This window comes from Camelus bactrianus, chromosome X (assembly GCF_048773025.1).
Source record: "Camelus bactrianus isolate YW-2024 breed Bactrian camel chromosome X, ASM4877302v1, whole genome shotgun sequence".
Taxonomy (NCBI): Eukaryota; Metazoa; Chordata; class Mammalia; order Artiodactyla; family Camelidae; genus Camelus; species Camelus bactrianus.
The window spans coordinates 10,162,501-10,176,570 of NC_133575.1; positions in this window are offsets into that span (position 1 = coordinate 10,162,501).

A 14,070-nucleotide genomic window follows, 5' to 3' on the forward strand; every position below is an offset into this window, starting at 1 on the left:
GAGTTAAGAGAGACTGCCTTTCGGAGTGAGGCCATCAGTTTGGAGAGGAGGGCTGTGACATTGTTTTTTGTCAAGCCCTACTATTCTATTTAATTGTTGCCACATGTATGTGATGTAGTATTTACAGGCAGATATAAATCTAGCTATAGATACATTTAAGTAAAGCACGTGTGTCCACTGGGTGTTTAGTTCTATGCCTTCTGGGCTCGAGTCCTTATTTCCAGACATGGGTATAATCATAGTCCCTACCTCATACAGTTGCCGCCGGGATTAAAGGAGGGAATTATCGGTAAGGCATTTGTCATCAGGGCTCAATAAGTAGTAGCTACTGATGCGGATGTTGTTCCTGGTGACGTTTTCATTGTTATCGCCACCTTTTACCTTGCGGATGCTGAGGGGTCCCTCAGGTAGGTAGAAAGCAGCTTTAGAGCTGGGGCAAGCCAAGATTTTGCAGTGCCAAAAGGAATGGAAATGTTTGGTCCAAATTTTTTCCTTATTTTCTTTTAGGCAAGCAGGGGAGCCCTCACTTAGCTCTGCATCCCTACTAGAGGGTGGAGGGAGGTTACTGATTTCCATTCTTCTATTACACTGTTTCATTTGTTTAACTGGTGCGGGATGCAGGTCAAGGGGCCTTGAGTAGCAAGCAAATAGAATGTAGCCCAATGTTGCAAGAAGCAACAGGAAATTAACAAAAGATAACTTTCCTAGGTAGTTGGACAGTTCATCATTTAATTAGAAAAAAAAAAACCAATTTGAGTTTAAATGTGTATCTTCTAAGACTACAAACGCCCCCGAAGACTAAAGATCACATCTTAAGTGTGACTCTAGATGGTCTTCTAAAATGCCTACGTGTGATCAGACATCCTGAAAACAGGCGAGTGGAATGGAAGAAGAGATGACGGAAAGTACAATGAAAAGCACAATGCTCTGCAAGGCAGGGGCGGTCTGCAACTGGCCTGGGGACAGCACAGGCGGGGCTGGAGGACCTTTTGCAGCCTGCAAAGAAGACTCACAAGGAAGTGCTGCCTGGATCGTGGAGAGGAAGCTGAGATAAAGGCAAAAGCACCCCAAGATGTTCACCTTTGCCTTCTCCTACATGTTGCCACGTTCAACTTTGGGATGGAAGAGAAGATGTGATTTTTGCCTGCCAGATGTTTAAGGAGCTAATCGTCCCCAGGGTGGGAGAAAACAGAGCCTTTGTGACTCGAGTGGCTCTTCCTGTCACCTGCAGGTGACAGATGGAGGTGTCCCAGCTCTCTATGCTCCTGGTCCTCTCCTGAGCTGGGTTGAGGTCTGGAGATTCCCTCTCACACTTTCCTAGTTATCTAATGGCATCCTGACCTTTCCTCAACTTTCCTTCGATGAAGAAACTGGGCCTTGAAGATGTGAGGTCGTGTGCCCCAGGTTGAATACTGAGTACATGGCAAATCTGTCCATCCATAGAAAATGTTCCTGGATTGTAAGATTGCTGGTCTACAAGGAACTAATGCAAAGCCTCAGCAAGGGTCCTTTTAGAATCAGTCTCCAGTCCAGCTATGACTTACAGAACAGGGGAAATGGCCACATCCTGCCATGTGTCAGAGTCGCAGCTAAAAGGGAGGAGGATGCAGGTAAAATAGAAAACAGCAGAGCATCTCGGTGGAGCAGGGAGTGCCTGGATTCAAATCTGGTTGAAAGCGGATCCTGCCTTTAAAACACAGGTCACTTCCCACTGTCTTTTGGTGAGGAAGCGAGATCAGCAAGTGGTTTGCCTTTGGTTTGTACTGAGCATTTCAATCCGTAAGTCTGGATTTTGGCCACCTCTGATGCTTGGGTCTTTCAAGGAACAGTCTGCTTTCGGTCTGTGGCTCAGTTACCCACATACATGAATGTAGATCAGAATTCACAGGGAGGCATCAGGAACTCACAGCGAACACCAAAGAAAAGAACCAATTTGACAGCGTGTCCTTGCTTTTGCAGAGGAAATTTAAAATACAACCATGTACAGAGCTCAAAATTATTTAATTAGCCCAGCATCTTCATTAGCTGACAATGATTTCTCTTAGCCATCTCACACTTGCCACTGGCCTGGTAACAATGTTTTGGGCAGCCTCTTGGAAAACAATGTTGCTTTGGACTAGAATTTTCCTTTCTCTCCTCCCCACTGATTCTTGTAAACATGTCACAGAATCTCTGAATTAAAGGGCACTTTATAACTCAGTCAGTCTAGTCATCCGCATTCAGGAATCCCTCATGTCCTGTCCATGGCTGTCAACCATTCCGGTAACTTTGAATATTTCTCAGGACAGGAAGCTCACTACTGTTATTTCCCAACAAATGTGACTGTTAAAATGTTCTCCATTCCAAGCGACTGTGTGCCTCTGAACCTCTATCACCTATCGCTGCGGGAGGTTCCTTTTATTCTAAGCTGGGTCAGGTTCCTTTGACTGTTCTTCATGATGAAAGTTTTAAAAATCTCTCAGCATCCCGGTGGTCCTACAACAGACATGCTCCAATTTTGCAAAATTCCTCTTCAAGTAGTGGGCTCCGACGAAGATGTAAGCCTGCAGCTCGTTAGCTGGGCACTCTTTCTTCCCTTGAGTTGAAATACATATTACATACTTAGAGTAATATGTATTTTGTTTGTTTTTATTGAGGCAAAATACACACAACATAAAATCAACCATTTTAAAGTGTAGAATTCAGTGGCATTTAGGACATTTACAACGTGGTGCAAAGATCATCACCATCCAGTTCCAAAACATTTTCACCAGCCCACAGGGAGACTCTGTACTCTTTAAGTAGTCACTCGCCATCCCCCTAGGCAACTACTTTATGTCTCTATGGATTTGCCTATTCTGGACATTTTCTTTTTTTTTTTTTTTTTTTAGAGGTATAGTCAATTTACACTGTTGTGTCAATTTCTGGTGTACAGCACAATGCTTCAGTCATACATGGATATACATATATTCATTTTCATATTCTTTTTCACTGTAAGCTACAAGATATTGAAATATTTCCCTGTGCTGTACAGTATAAACTTGTTTATCTATTTTATATATACCAGTCGGTATCTGAAAATCTCGAACTCCCAGTTTATCCCTTCCCACCCTGGCCATTTCCTCGTAACTGGAATCATACAATAGGTGGCTTTTGTATCTTGGCTTCTTGCGCTTAGCATCAGGTTGTAGCAGGTACCAGTGTTTCATTCCCTTTTTTGGTAGCTGGTTAACATTCCATTGTACGAATAGAATAGCCATCATATGGGTAGAATAACCAAAAATATCCACTGTCTGGATAGACCACAATTTGTTTATCCATTCATCCCTCGGTCATGTGAGTTCTTTCCACCTTTTGGCTATTGTGAATGATACGGCTGTAAGCACTGGTGTGCACGTGTCTGTTCTAGTCCTTGCTTTAAGTTCTTTGGGGTATATGTACTGAGCGGAACTGCTGCGCCACGTGGTAATTCTGGGTTTAACTTGGCGAGGAACCACCCTGGTCTCCTCCACAGCGGCCACACCACCGGACATTCCCAACATCAGTGTCTGAGGGCTCCGATTTCTCGGCATCCTTGCCAATACTTATTTTCCATTTCTTAAAAATGATATTCATCCTAGTGGGAGTGAAGTGGTATTCTAGGTAATCTATTTTTTAAGACTTCCTTGATGTGGCCTCTGAGGCTCTGCCTAGGCCCACCCTAACCTCCCAGTGCATGCCCCCATCCCCCAGGCTCCAGCCTCACTGCTCTCACAGGCCCACCCTCCTGATGCAGAGCCTTTGCACATGCTATTCCCCACGGCCTCCTTGCCTGGCTAGAGCCCACCCATCGTCTGGCCCAAAACCTGAGCTTCACTTCCTCAAGGAAGCCTTCCCTGACCTCCCCATTAGGTCAAACACCCCTAATCGACAGTCTCAATGCATCACCCACCTCCCCTTTCTAGGACCTACCACAGATGCAATTTACTTCAGATTTTATGAATGTATTTTTCTCCTCCATTGGGCCATGACTATAGTGGGAGTAAATGAAATGTATTGATTAATGAACGAAAAATATTTGGAGGAACCGCATGAGACTTGGAACTTGTAGCTAGCTAAAGTCTGAAAGTTTTCTGAACATGGTTTTAAAATTCATGTCCCATCTCCTTCCCAGGACTCTCTTCTTACAGTAAGTCTTCTGTCTCTCCTGTATCATCAATATCTCCCTTTTACCCGGATCATTCCCACTGGTTCACACACATGTTCTAGCCACTGCCTTATTTTCTTGCTTCCCTTCTTAGCAGAACCTCTTGGGATAGTTGGCCATACTTGCCTGCACTTCCTCATTTCCCACTGCCTGATGTCTGCTCTGATAAGCCTTGTGTCTCCATCATTCTGCTGAAACTGTCATTGCCGGGAGGCAAAGTGGGACTCTGGCAGTGGACGCCTCCATTCTTCTAGAAACATATTCTTATCTCAGCATCCAGGAAGCCAGACACTTCTGGTTTTCCTTCTACTTGGCTGGACGTAACTTCTCAGTCTTCTTGGCTACTACTTAAAATGATCTCATCATGACTGTGTTTATTTCTTATTGTCAGTTTCACCCCATAGATTGGATGCTTCTGGTGGCCAGGAACCTTGTTTATCTTCATCACTGCTTAACCTCCATGCACAGAACATATCAGATGCTCAAGTTTTTATTAAATGAATGAATATCTCCTCCATTTGAATTTATAGAATGTTGACCCTAAGGAGCTTTGAAATTCTTGTTTGTATAACAAATATTATGACATCTTATATGTATCCTTCTGAGTTTTGATTCTTCTACCCAACATATTAACTACTCCTCTTAGTTTTGGTGAATATTCTTTCTTGATGTTCATCCATCTTGTGGATAAAAACATTGATTCTGCCACTCCTTCTTCCGCAAGTTGACCTCAGCTCATTGATCAGCATTCTCTGAGCGTGACTGTTTTCAGCCAGCTGGGTAATCCCTGATTGTGTTGACACCCAGCACACATTTCTGTATGTTGTCCACAAGGAAATAACAACTTCTGTTGTGGAAAAAGGCCATCATCTGTTTAGCACACACGAAGTTCCAGGTTGATTCACCTGTTCAGCTGGGGTAGGCACCTGTTCACAGGGTGATTTCCCAAATGCAATGTGAACAAAGCCCATCTAAATCCCAGAAAGAGAAGCAGATGTAGCAGTTACACAACCCCTGCATATTTCAATGCCCAGAAACTGTCTCATGGAGAAGGAACCAGTTCTCATGCCATATTGAAACCAAGGTCTAGGAACACCAGCAGGACAACCATTTCTGCTGCTCTCGTGAGCACATACAGTATGGTTTCAGGGCTCTCTCCTTCTCTCCTCTCCTGTGAATGGCCATCCCTCTGCTTCAGCGATTCCTGAAATCCAGAGAGGGTGTGGAACGTGCCCCTATCCTCCCATCTAGAAGCTTTATCCAGGAAAGCAATGAAGTTGGAGGTGGGCGGGGGAATGGGGGTGGGAACTGCTATGACTTAATATATCTGCTTCCGTATGACCCTGTCTTTCTTTTAAAACTGCTTGGAGATCCCAATTGTGACTCTCCATCTGTAGATGCACTCTACCTGTCGCCAAATAATCCCCCAGTGGATTCATGAAATAGAGGTAGGCAGAGTCAGCATTATCAAAATTGTGCAGAAGAAAGCATCGAGGCTGGGACCGGTGTAGTGCGTCAGCCATGGTTACCAGACTCGTGCGTGATTAGAACTAGAACTTGGTGACTGGTGCCCACAGTGACTCCTTGTCAGCTTCCCTTCCCACCTACCACCGCCCCTGGTGGTCTTGTGGTTAGGATTTGGTGCTCTCATTTCCCGCCTACCGTATCAGCATCCGTGCAGACGTGCGGCACAGTGACTAGGTGACCTGCTGTTTTCTTTCGGGCAAGGGACCTAACTCCTTTTCCTCATGCTTGTAAGGCAAATAGGAATGCCACTGGCCCGTGCTACCGTGTGGAATTTGGAGGAGGCTCATAAGAGAGTATTTGAAAACACATGGCTTACTATTTATCTTGTTGTTGCTATGATTGGTCAAATCACTCTCTCTCTCTCGCCTCTCTCTTTCGCTCCCTTTATTCAAGATGGAGACTCCAGCTTCAATTCAGTTTCCTGGTACATCTTCACATGACTCAGAATGTCTGTGATCATATCTACAAAGCCCTGAAGAGTCCAGAGATGTAAACTGACAGGCTGGAAATCAAAACTCAGGATAAAGGAACAGGTGTTCATTCCCAGCTCACCGAGAGATGCCCTAAGGACCAGCTTTTCTTCATCCTCAGTCCTTCACTTATGTTTGTTGAATGAATGAAGGAAGGAATAGAAAGAGCAGACAGACCTGGAATCAAACCTCCCCTTGGCCCTTTAGGAGCTGAGCCTCAGTTTCCCAATCTGCAAACTGAAGACAATAGACTCCTTGCAGGGTTGGGAGGAGGATTTCAATAATAACTGCTCAGTAGTTTTCTCCTTTCCACATTCAAGTTATCCTCAGTTTCTGTTTTCATTATGGTATCTGCTTTACATTTTGTTCTTTCTTTTCAATTTTTGCTCCTTGTCAAAGGCGGAAGCAAATTAGGAGGTAGATATTCTGCCTTCTCTCGGCCATCAGATCTGCCCCCAACCAGACTTCTCTCCAGTTTTTGTCCCTTCTTTGTCTCATCGTGACTTTAAAAATATCCTTTGTGCTTTGTGGGTCACAAATAAAACCTGAGCACATACAAGGATAAAAGATTAGCAAATCAGTACACCTAAAGAATGTCCTTTTTTTTCCTCAACAAGGCAATCAAAAGCCTTAATTCGAATTCTAAAAACTGTTACATTTCTTTTGCTTTCTTAAAATGCAATTGCATTTGAGATAGAGAATCAAAATCCCTTAAGAGAATGACATTGAAGTCGCTCTCTATCTCCAAACAGGTCATATTTGGGGAATAGTTTCCCAATATGTAAAATGAATAATGATGGCTTTAGAATAAGCATAATTACATCCCCAAAAGGGAATTTTATCTCTGTTAATTTTTTTCTTTGTACAGTCAGATGATTGATTCTGAAGCAATTATAAAGCACTGCATTATTTTTCACCACTGAATAGCACGCCCGTTACCCCTCACCGTTCCCTGTTTGCCTGCCATTCTGGCATTTGAAAACAGTGGTTTTCTGATTTAAACTTATCAAGAAAAATACCATTTAGGAGCCAATTTTGCTAATCAACCTTTGAGTGTGTGTGTCTTTGTGCCACAGCCAAGGGCCAGGAAAAAAATATGTAGGCGTGCAGCTGGTGAGGTACGATTAATCCTCTCTCTGCGTTTGGTTTCCACTTTCTTAAGGAGTCTTGTGTGGGTGGTGGGAGCAGATTGGCCGTTTTAAAAAGCCAGGCTCCTTTTCCTCTGGGGAAGAGATGCCTTTCTCAGCAGCTGTGCATAGGGTTTCTCTGCCTCCCCTGGCTAGAGCTTAGCGTCCTGCGTCTGTCTTCAGGGCCAGGTCCTTGGGGATGCACCTCCTGACATCTTCCTGACGCCGCCTGTCTGATCTCACCTCTCTGCTGGCCCACTGGAGTCAGGCTCCCTCCTTGGAGAAGTTAAATGTCACATCCTAGTAAGAAGGGCAAGTGATGATGGGGCACTGGTGGGTGGCCCTTTGTCTGCCCCGACAAAATATGCACAGCTGAGAGGTGTGTGACCCGGTGATTCAGCTAATAGTGTGGGTTTGAAGTCAAGTAGATCTGGGTTCAAGTCCTGCCCCTGGTCTCATGGAAGCTGCAGAGACTTCAAATGAGTCACTTGACCTGCTGTGAGGGGCCTTCCTCTCCTGCAGAATGGGAGAGGAATCATGCGTCTCTTGGAAGATGTGTTACGAAGATGCAATGAGTTAATGCACTTAGAGGTGGAGTGTGCGGCCTCACTTCCAGTAAGTGCGCCGTAAAAAGTAACCACGGGCACACAGCAGCTGGAGCGGCCCTGGGCAGACCCGGTGTGGGCGAATCCTACCTCATCTTCACTCCTTAGGCTTGGCATCTTCAGAAGGCTTCGGTGCGTTTTAGTTTGTGTGTGTGGGCATGTTTGTGTGGCCCCAGAACCTCTTCCCACTGGACAGCGCCCTCCCGCTTCCGCTCTGTGACCACGGAGATGATGGATGGATGGGTCCACGTGTGTGTACCTAGACGTATATCAACAACACTCCCCTTCTGTTAGCATCCAACGGTGTTTCTCTTGGTTGTCTCATTCCCTAAAGCTTTTATCACAAGAAATGGATTTATTTCTTGAGTGAAGTTCTAAAGCCAGTATTAATTTCAGTTTTCCTTTGGAGAGCTCTCTCTTCCAAGCCAAACCATCCAGCAGCGCGTGGCTGCCCACAGTGGGGGTAAGGGAGCAGGCGCAGCCTCGCGTGCAGAAAGGGGCATCTGAGGTGGGGGACGAGCGCGCTGGTGCAGCCCGCACGCTTTGACAGAAGCCACCGGCTGCACAGACTCGCTCTCCCACGCCCACCCTGTCCTTGGCTCGGACCACACAGCAGTTGTCTCCCCTGCCGCTCCCACATCTTACTCATTATCACTGACTGTTCTCAATCTGTCTTTTTCTGATTTTCTTTTTCTTATTCCTTCGCCTCCTCAATTTTTTTTTTTTTTTTTTTTGCTTCCATTTCTTCCTCCAATTCCCACCAGCCCCAGGCTGACAACAGGCTCCGTTTGGCAGGTTTTCCCTTCTCCTGCCACGCTCCCTCCGTGCTGACCAGGCCGACACTGCAGAGAGTGCTGGGCGGGCCCCTCGCGCTCTTCCCTGGGACAGAGCCAGCAGCGGCGTGGCCTTGGGTGCACTCTTCCCAGCCCTTTCTGCTTTTCGGGAGGCTGAGTCCAAGTGACGGTGTGCGTCCGGTGGTCCCAAAGAGGGGCAGCCCATGCGCTCTGTGAATGTCTCTTCTGCATGGCCAGTGGGCAAAGCCCTTGTGGCCCAGAGACCAATCTGATGGCCATTCGGGTTCATCGATTCAGAAGCACAGTGAGTGATGCCCTCTGTGTAATGAATTGAAGAATTAGTAGGTGGGAGGGGGCCGCAGAGTCTCTCTCTGTCACTGGCCTGCCAGACAAGAAGGAGCTCCTACTCTCGGGGCTACTCAGGGTAAGTCTGTGTGCCCGGCAGCCACTTGGTACAATCAGCTCAAGACGCTTGTGAAAATATAGGTTCCTGACCTCCTGAATCAAAAGTTATCCACCAGGGAATATGGATTTTAACAAGTTTCTGGAGCCACTGCCCCTCAGGAAGTGGCCCTGGAACCAGCAGCATCGGTCTCACCAGGGAGCCGGTTAGAAATGCAGATTCATAGCCTCATCCTGGGCCTCCCGAATCAGACACTTCAGAGGTGGGGCTGGGGGCTCTGGGTGATTCTGATGCCAGCTAACGACGGACTGGGCAAGGCAGTGTGTTAGTGTCCTCTCGCCGCCATCACAAATCACCATAAGCTCAGTGGCTTAGAACAATACAGTTCTAGAGCTTAGCAGTCCGAAGTCAGTTTCACTGAGATAAAGCCAAGGAGCCCGCAAGGCTGCGTTCATTCTTGAGGCTCCAGGAGAGAGTCCCTTTCCTTGCCTGTTACAGCTTTCCGTGGCTACCTGTCAATTTCTTGGCTTGTGGCCTTTTCCTCCGACTTCAAAGTGTAACACTCCAGTCTCTCCTTCTGACAGCATATCACCTCTCTCTCCGACCTTCTTGCCTCCCTTTTATAAGCTTGTGATTACACTGAGCCCATGAGGATAATCTCCCATCTCAAGATCCTTCATTTAATCACATCTGCAAAGTCCCATTGGCCATATAAGGTAACATTCATAACTTCCAAGGATCAGGATGTGGACATATTTTGGGGGATGTGCATTATTCAGCCTTTCACAGGCAGTATCTAACCAGGTCCTTGTCAACATGTAATTGTGTTACCTGAAAGCCAGTGGACCAGTGTTTAGGATCCCACTATGCTTATGCATCCTGTTAACCCATGCAGTTCCAAAGGTGAGTGAGAGGACTCCCTGAGGGTCCTGTTGAATGAGCTCTTCGCTGCTCTAGGCCCTTTACACAGATTGCCCCGTTGATTCCTCAGGCAATCCTATGAATGTAAGTGTTACTGGTCATACCTATTACATAGTCTGAGGAAACCAGGGAGCTAGGCACATACGTGACTCGCCCACACTCACACAGCTCATACGTGATGAGAGCCACGTGAGGCAGCCATTCTGACTCTAAAGCCACACGGGATGGCTTCGTTATGATCTACCGATGGACCATTTCTCTTCCAATCAGAGCAGTGCTTCTCACATTGTAGTGCACACCAGAATCACCTGGAGGGGTGTTAAAACAGGCTTCTGATTCAGCCAGTCTGGAGTGGGGCCCGTGAATCTGTATTGTCACAAGGCTGGGGTGATTGGGTGACATTGCTGGTCTGCAGTCAATGCTGCTGGTGCCGAGCTCACACCGCCCTGGTGTAAAATGTGTCTAACCCGAGGGCTGAGAGAGCTGGGGTATTTATCCACCTGCTATGTAGTCATTGCTTTGGGGCTGTTTGCAGGGAGTGATATTTCCTCAGATCCAGGCAGAGTTATCTTTCTTGGCTTTGGAGAAAGGGCTCAGGCAAAGAGATGTGGATACTGGCACCTGGAAGTTGGCCAGAGAACACTGAAAAGGTCGGACCCCAGGGACATGGTGGGCGCCCATGGCATCTGCTAGAGTCAGTCAGTCCTCCTCTCTGAGGCTTCCTTTTGTCACTTCCAAAATGAGGGGTGAGAGGACGCAAAGGTGTGTGTGTATGTGTGTGTGTGTGTGTGTGTGTGTGTGTGTGTGTGTGTGTGTGTGAAATACACAGAATTCTAAAAATGCCCCCAACACCCCCACCACGATTCCACATCCCCTAGGCGCCGGAACCTGTGAGTGTGATGGGCCGTGGCTCTCATGATTGTGTTATGCTGTATGGCACAGGTGACTTGGAAAAGGGACAGTACTTAAGTCATCTACTCGAACAGAAGCCCTTAAAAGCAGAGCTTTCTTTGGCCAGTGGGAGAAGAGCAAGGCAGGAGAGGAAGGCAGAGAGATGGGAGGCTGAGAAATACGCACCTTGCCCTTGCTGGCTGGAAGACAGCAGAGATCGGATGAGAATGGACATGGGCCACCTTCCAGAGCTGAGAGAGGGGCTCTCGGCTGATGGCCAATGAGGAATGGGGACCTCAGTCCTACAACCACAAAGAACTGAATTCAGTCAACAGCTTCAGTGAATGAACTTGAAAGCAGGTTCTTCCCCAGAGCCTCCAAAAAGGAATGCAGGCCTGCTAACATTTTGATTTCAGCCTGTGAGACCCCTGGGGCAGAGAATCCAGCCATGCCCCACCTGGACTCCTGACCTATAGATGCTATAAAATAACAAATTTGTATTGTTTTAAGCCACTAAGTTTGTGGTGATTAGTTATGTAGCAATAGAAAACTGACACAGTGTGCTTACATGAACCAACAAAACACCACGCTCTGGTTGGTAACTCTGACTGTGGCTAACTCTGGGTGTCAGTCAAGCTATTAATAGAAAGGAAAAACAAATCCATCAAGGGGCAAGTAGCTATGGGCTGTGAACAGACTACTGTGAGAGCCTCAGTGATGCCCCCTGCCCCTCAAAGATGTCAACATCCTCATTCCCAGAACCTGTGACTATGTTGACAGGAGGGTCAGAGTCAGACAGAAGGAGATGTGAGGACAAAAACAGAGGTGGGAGTGATGCTCTCTGACAAGGGAGGAAGGATGCTCCTCTGAAGGAAGGAACACAGCACCTTGATTTGAGACCTCTGACCTCCAGAACTGTAAGAGAATAAACTCGTGTTGTTTTAAGCCACTCCCTTTGTGGTAGTTTGCTATGGAAGTGAAAGGAAATGAATACAACCCCTATGCGAGCACCGCGGTGATTCCACGAGCAGCATACAAAGGCCGTAAGCAACCCGATGGATGCTGAACAGAAAGAACAGCTTCTCCACACTTTAGTCCAGTAGACGGCCTGGAGAAGGCTCAGGTGAGCTATTGCCTAATGAAAGCCCTTGGGGGAGAGGGAGAGAGTATTGTACATTTTACAGAAAAGAGCTCCAACTCTTGATGGCTTTATTCTGTGAAAACCAACAGCTGAGGGGCAATTTGTAGAGATGAAAGGAATCATGCTTTGGTTCCAGGGACACGTGAACTGAACTCAAGTCACTTCACAGGGACAAAAAAAAAAAAAAAAAAAAAAGAAAAAAGAAGGCCTTTCTGTTCATTCTAAGTATTCTTACCAGAATTTTTTAAAATTTAAATGTGGTGAATGATATGGAAAATTGACATTTTCTCAAGCTTATATACTTGAATAAAAGCATCTTTGTGGGGGAGAAAAACCCTAGGGGGAAGTTTGGCTACCTGGCTATCCATGGTACCAATTTATAGGAACCTCTTCTTGATCTTCAGTCAGGATGCGGAACCCAAGGATATGGAGAGCCAACTGTATATATTTTATCCTAAAAGTAATAAAAGCTCATTATGGAAAAAATGGGGAAAAAGAAAAGAAAAAGACAAGCTTCTGTCCCAACATCCTAATGTCACTGCTACTTTATCTGTGTACATTTCCACACACCTACATTGTCGATGCACAACACACTCTACATTCTTTTAAAAGGCTTTTTCACTGAATATAGTCTAAAAAACACAACTTTACTGTCATTATTTCAGTGGCTTTATGAGAGTGGAATGGTTTATTTCACCATTCCCCAATTTGGGGCAATTTTTCACTGATCGAAGGAATATTGTGATAAATGTCTTTGAGCACATTTATAGCTTTTGTCTGAATTGAAGACTATTTCTTTAGAATGGATTTCCAAAAGTGGAATTACTGGGTCCTTGGTAATAAACACTCAAAAAAGCACATTTTAAGAAACCAGCGGTATGCTATTGAGTGTGTACGTGTGTGTGTGTGTGTATGTGTGCGTGTGTGTGCGTGCGTGCACGTGTAAACTTGTTTGGGGAGCACAGAAATCTAATCTTTTTCATCCAGATTCTGTGACAGAGTGATAATGTCTCACCTTTGTCTCTTGAACAGCTTGGCCTGGGTTCAGCCCATGAAGATGACTCTGGCTCTAGGAGACGCCGGGTAACATTGCTGTGAGGGACCACTCACTCCCAACCTGGGATTCTTGCCTTCCGAGACAGTGTCCTCGGCTGTCAGCATTACTCCACAGCAAAGTGGGTTATGAGATGTGCGTGTCCCCACAGTCATTTACGGCCACAGGACTGGCTCCTGGAAATAGATGGGCACCAATTTTAACTGTTTTGACGGCGCATATTAGAAGGTAGCAGTGCTCAAGTCATTGTCCTTTGATTTTTGTCCCTTCATTTTGTCACACCTGTCGGAAAGGAAAAGTGGGACAAAGATTTAGGTTTTTTTTTTTTCTGGTGCCTCCTTTTTGAAAGTGTGCAGTTTCAGTGATGTTAACTAGCAACTATCAACACAATCAATTTGATAACATTTTCATCACCTCTAAAAAAAATCCCTGGACCGAATAGCACTCACTTCCTATTGTCCGTCAAGCATCCTCCCACAGTACCCACCCTGATAATCACCAATGTACTTTCTGTCTCGAGATTTGCCTAGTCTGATATTGCATATAAATTAAATCATACAATATGCCGTGACCTTCTGTGACTGGCTTCTTTCAGTCAGCATAATGTTTTCAAGGTTCATCCATGTTGTAGCCTGTGTCAGTATTTCATCCCTTTTATGGCTGACTATTTCATTAGATAGAGAGACTACGTTTTGTTTCTCCGTTCATCTCTTGATGGACACCTCGGTTGTTCCCAGTTTTCGGCTATTATGAGTAATGCTGCGACGAACATCCATGTACAAATTTCTGTGAAGACATATGTTTGCATTTCTCTTGGGTAGATACCTAGGAGTGGGACCGCTGGGTGATACGCAGGTAACTCTGTGTTTTAACTTTTCGAGGGACTGCCAGACTGTTTTCCAAAGTGGCTGCACAATCTTCCATTCCCACCAGCAGCGTGTGGAGGTTCCACTTTCTCTGCATCTTCACCAA